Raw genomic sequence first — 5,828 nt, 5'->3', positions numbered from 1 at the left:
TCTTTCTTTCTTTCTTTCTTTCTTTCTTTCTTTCTTTCTTTCTTTCTTTCTTTCTTTCTTTCTTTCTTTCTTTCTTCTTTCTTTCTGATTTATTTTAATTCCAGTTAGTTAACATACAGTGTTATATTAATTTCATACGTACCATACAGTAATTCAACACTTCCATACATCACCCTGTGCTCATCATGACAAGTGTACTCCTTAATTCTCATCATTTATTGAACACATCCTCTCACCCCCTCCCCTCTGGTAAACATCAGTTTGTTCTCTATAATTAGGAGTCTGTTTCTTGATTTGTCTCTCTCTGTTCTGTGCTTTCATTTGGGACATATTCCTCTGTTTCCTCATTTTTTCTGATTCTCTGTGTCTGTATCTATGTGTTAGGAAAGTCAGCTACATCTCATGCTCTTGAAAGTAGTGGCCTGATGAAGAAGAGGTCCTGTAGTGCCCTGCATTGCAGAGTCCCCTGTTCACCAGAACCTAGTGCTTCAGGGGTATCTCCTGTGTGTGCCCTACTGCTGTGGATGAGCAGCGTTTGCTTTCAGTCCAGTTGTTTTCAGTGGCTCTCTTTGCCTGTCATGTGTAGGGTTTGGTTCCTGTGTTGTTTATGGGTCAGTTTGGGGCCTCCTTGGGCTTGAGTTGGGTCAGACCAGGCATTTGCTAGAACTGCAGTTGTTCAGAACTGCAGGGTGCACTCCCTGTGTTTTCCCCTGAGAAACTTTCATTGGTGGACAAAACCTGCAGTCAGACCAGATGTCTGTCCCAGCCAACTGCTGGGGCCACAATTGAACTGGTATGTGTGGTTATCTTTCCCTCTCCCTGGAACAGGAGTAACTTTGGAGTGGTGCTGGCCCCTGTTGGGGCTGTTTGCACACTGCCACACTTGTGGTGCTGCTTTGGATGGACTCCTGCCTAGGCTGGGTTGGAGGGGACAGGCTGGCAGAAGAACATGGGGTGGGGTGTTAGCAAGGTTTGTGCTGTGGGAAGAGACCTGGAGCAACTCTGGAGAACTCTTGTGGAGGGCAGGTTCGAGAGGGTGGCTCTGCAGGAGAATTTGGGGGTTGGCGGGGGTGGCTGTTAGCAAGCTAGATGAAGAGTGTTTGTGCTGCACTGATTCCCACACATGCCCATATATCTAGACTGGGAGGCCAGGGAGGGAAATGGCACCACCAGCTCTTTTGCTCTTGAAGAAGTCTTCCAAAGATCCCTCCCCTCCAGCGCATGCTCAGAGATTAGTAAATAAATCTCCCTGCCATATACACTAGGTGTTTTCAAACTGCTGCTTCTCTGCTGTATCTCAGTGAGGCTGTTATATTGTCTCTTTAAGGGCAGGGAGTCTGCCCTGCTGACTCTCTCAGATTGGAGCCCACTGATTCTTAAAGTTCCAGTTGTTAAGCCCCACTGATTGTGAGGAACTTGTGAAGTTAAACCCCTCTGGTTTTCAAAGCCAGTCTTATGGGGATTCATCTCAGTGTGTGTCCTCTGTGCCTGGGGTGCCTGGTGTGGCATCTGTTCCTCTCCCTTCTCTGTGCCTCTGCCTCCTGCGAACTTTCCCACAATTCAGCCTGGTTCCCAACTGTGTCTCTGCCCTTCCTACCCTTTTTGACATGGCCTCTTCTCTACATTCTCTATGTCAGCTCCTTGTTTTACCTTTTTAATTGCAGGCTCTCCTTTTTCCAAATCCAGCTACCAAGTTCCCACAGCTATCACTCTGCCTCATTGCTTCCATCATTTCCTATTGTACCAAGTTAGGTCCATTTGCTTGTTTTTGACATTTCCTATGGATTATTCTCTTTCACTATTTTTTCAACATTATTCTTGATTATTCTTAAGTATTTCCTCTGTCAGCAAGTGGGCCTTTTACTCTTGCTCTTCCTTGTGTTTTGCTTTTGTTATTCTTTTTACTCTTCTCTCCATCTATTGGAATCATATTTAGCCATTAAGGTAATGTCAGTGCTGCTTTCTCTATACAGGTAGTTTTTCACTTTTTCTAATACTGATTTCTCTCTCTTGAATTGCTATTGTGGTGACAGTCAGAACTACTTAAATCAGCATGTAACTGTTCTCTATTTTTTTTCATTACTATTTATTTTACCTTTCTAACTTGTGGGCCAGGGTGACATATTACTTGTATTGAACGTGTATACATTATAAGCATTAGGTAAATATTTGTGTATTGGCAGCTTGTTCTTCCATGTTTGTTATAAGTTACCCAAGTTGATAACTACTTGAATATATTGCTGAAGTAATTCCTTTGATTCAGTTAAGAATGAACTTATTTTTCCCACCTAAAGAGGTAAAATATATACCCATCATATTACAATATTTGTACCAGTCCCACAGATGTTACTACAAATACTTGGTTTACAAGAAAGTTTTGGAATTCAGTTCTAAATGATAGGGTAGGGCTTCAAGAAGTTTGATAATGAAGCCATTTAAAATAAAAATGTAAATGAATTTATGAATATGCCTCAGACTGAGTCCCACAACCTTTTCAAAATGAATTGCAAAAATAAGGATTAAAATAATTTCTCAGGCTCTTACTGCTAAATTATAGTGAAATGAAAGCATTTAGACAGGGGTTATAGGCATTGCATTGTTAATTATAGTGATTGCATTTGCTTTTGTTCCAGTGCATTGTAATTAATGAAGATCTACAGTTCTGTGCTTTGTCTTGGAAAGCATACACTGTTTTCATAGGCATCAATACAACTACGATATTCTTCATTTATTTCTCAAGAATAACTCTTTTTAACCAAGGGGAGCCCATTGTTGAGGCAGCAACGTGAAAATCACAGCAAGATTTGAGCTTGGACAGATAGAGAGCAATTGACTCTATTCACATATGCCTAACCTTGTCTCGACACCCCACAAATGTGGTCTATAATGACATATGGGACATTGTTTAGACCAACTCAGTAATGATAGTCTAATCATGCTTTTTAAAAAAAATTTCAAGTCCTGGGAATGACTTTAAGGTACAAGTGAGAAGTTAACAATGGCATAAATTAAAATCTGGACCTGAATCTTGATTCAGCCCTGGTGATTATATCATTTTGTGACTGTGCCTTTTTGAATTGGAGAATATAACAAACTATTTTGGGGGGAGAGATAGATAACTAAAAGGACCTCAATATTAATGATACAATGTTTTGTAAGCACTAAATATGATGAGCCAACCACAGAAGGGAGGTGAGGTTAAGATTTCTGCCTCTTATTAGAAGTATCATATAAATGTAGAATTAATGATAAAGAAAAGAATTTCCATCTTTTGCTCTATCTGGTCCCATTTGCTAAGATCCTTCTGCAAAGGGCACTAGCTCTAAAAGAAAAGGCAATGGATTGGACTTGGCATGTGGCCCAGCAGAAACCTGACAGTTACCTCCCCACAGCCTCCATGAACATTTGAGGGCTTTATGTTGCTATTATTTTGAAATAATCAGTGTACACACAAGAGTGAACATACAAATCGTGCCACTTGATCCTTCCTCTCTGCTCTGCAGGGACCAACAGGGTCCCCTATGGAGATATGGATGGCAGAAAAATCCTTCTGTAACTCCTCCCAAATTCCCTGTTGGAGCTGGGCGTGCAGCCTAGTAGGTGTTGGGAAACACCGACTGATTACCAGTGCCTTTCTTTGAAGCCCCAGGTTCATGTGTGACTCTCTCTACCTCTCTGAAGTGACCCCTGGTTGATGTTTGAAGCCTCTGAGAATTCCCAGGTATGCAAATGATGGGTCAGAGTGGGGCAATAAGTTGGGCAACTGCTTTAGTGCTAAGGAGCTGATGGTCCTTTGTGACTTAGGGCCATAGATGATTGCACCCTCTCCTCCACATCCATAGAGAGTTATAAGCTATGAGTTGATAAGAGCCCCATTTCCTCTATGGGTCTTGAGAAATTGGGCTGATTTTGATATTTTGAAAAGGAGTGTTAGAATTTTGTTGTAAGTGCCACTTAGGGTTTTTCAAAAAAGCACTTGCCCATTTATAGAGGAAAACACTCCCTACATAATATGAAGAACAAAATCTCTCAAATCTAGAAAAAACTAATTGACTTTAGATTGTCTTATCAAAATATGAACTGATATCATAGGACTCCAGCAGATTTATCCACTACAGATCTTTTACTTTAATTTATTGGTTACTTCACAGAATTGCCAACTGCATTACAGTCCTGTGTGTAGTGGGAAAAGCACTATCATATAACTCTTGAGCAGATGTGTTACAAGAGTCTTTTCATTTCCTTTCTTAAACCCAAAGAATAATGACACTGCAATATCATGTGGTGAAAAGAGCAATAATTTGATAAACATTGTCTTTCCATTAGATTAGAGCAATTAATCTGATTCTAATTTGGCTGAAACATTATCATACTGGAGTCCCCAGAGTCCTGTGAATAATCTCTAAACACATTGGCACACTCAGTAGACAAACATTATCTCCACTCGCACTGTTCTTCCATATGGTCTCCTCCCATGGTGATGGAGGGCACCCTGCTGTTTCAATCAAATAAATGTCAATTATCTGAGATAGATTTTTAGTTCTCGAGCCTGGGCTTGCAGTGCAGCCAGAGTGACTGGGTAGAATGGTCTGCAACTGTTTCTTGCACAAGCTGCTTGCGTTTTATAAGGAATTCACACCTTGCCACATCATCCAGCATTCCAGGAACTCTATAAATAAAATGGATGGTTTCAGAGGCTATGTGTGTGTGTGTGTGTGTGTGTGTGTGTGCATGTATGAGAGAGAGAGAGACAGAGAGACAGAGACAGAGAGAAGGATTCTTGACCTTCATTTAGCTTCAGTTTCCCTTATTTTGGGAGGTACAGAACTTATTAAACTCATTTATTAAACTCGTGTTCATGCCTACTCTGTCCCTCCCTTGTTTATAGCAGCCCTCTCTGTCCCTGAATGGAAATCTGAACATCGAGATCTCAGAAACAAAGATCCATATTTGACTGCTGGTTCCTTTTGCAGACCTCTTCCTAGACATGTATGGTGGGTCTTGGTGGTGAGAGCTGCAGGATTTTCCTACCAACCTTCCAGGGGTTGCTGATGAGATCAGCTGTAGCTCCAAAAGGCAGTGGAGGAATGGAGGATGGGAGCATACCTTTTCTGGGTTTGGGGGAGGGCCCTGTGGGGGCACTTCTGGAGCCAAAGAGGACAATCTACATCTTTTAGAAAGAGGGCTCTGGATATGAGGCTGACATCATCAAACCAAACAAAAGTAGACAGGGTGAAATAGTATGACATGCTGAGAAAACTGTCAGTTCTACATTTCTTTGCAGAGCTCTCTATCTTTAGGGTGTCAATTATCAGGTGTTGGTTTTGTTATCAGACAAGCCCTTGTCTCAAAAGCTTGTAAATTTGCCCAGAGACCTGAGGGCCTCTGATGACTATATGTCTAGACTAAAAGCACTAGGTCACTCTCCTTGCTGCTTCTACTGTGACAAGCTGGCACAAAGAGAAAGGCAGTCCACGGGGATCTGGACTAATACACTGTGGCAATTCAGCAAACGTTGTCAGAAAGGATTTCAGTTTTTACATTGGCTGTGATCCCGAATCAAGGAGGAAAGCCACCAAATGCTCAGACTGAAAAAATACAGTAGCATCAAACCCCTCCTGCCTCTAAAATGGTTTAATTGGAGACTGTCAGTCATGACATCAAATGTCAAGCCCCAGGTCACCCACTGCATTTAGAAGGCAGAGAGTTCCTTACTCCAGAGGTGGGCCCTGTGCACCTGCTCTGCAAAGTGGGAAGCATGGAGGATGGATATTTTAGCAACAGCTGGAGCATTTGCTGAAGAGAGCAAGCATTATGCCAGGCTGACA

Source organism: Phoca vitulina, unplaced genomic scaffold, assembly GCF_004348235.1.
Source record: "Phoca vitulina isolate PV1807 unplaced genomic scaffold, GSC_HSeal_1.0 scaffold11, whole genome shotgun sequence".
In the NCBI taxonomy this organism is placed as follows: Eukaryota; Metazoa; Chordata; class Mammalia; order Carnivora; family Phocidae; genus Phoca; species Phoca vitulina.
This window is presented reverse-complemented; position numbering follows the sequence as displayed.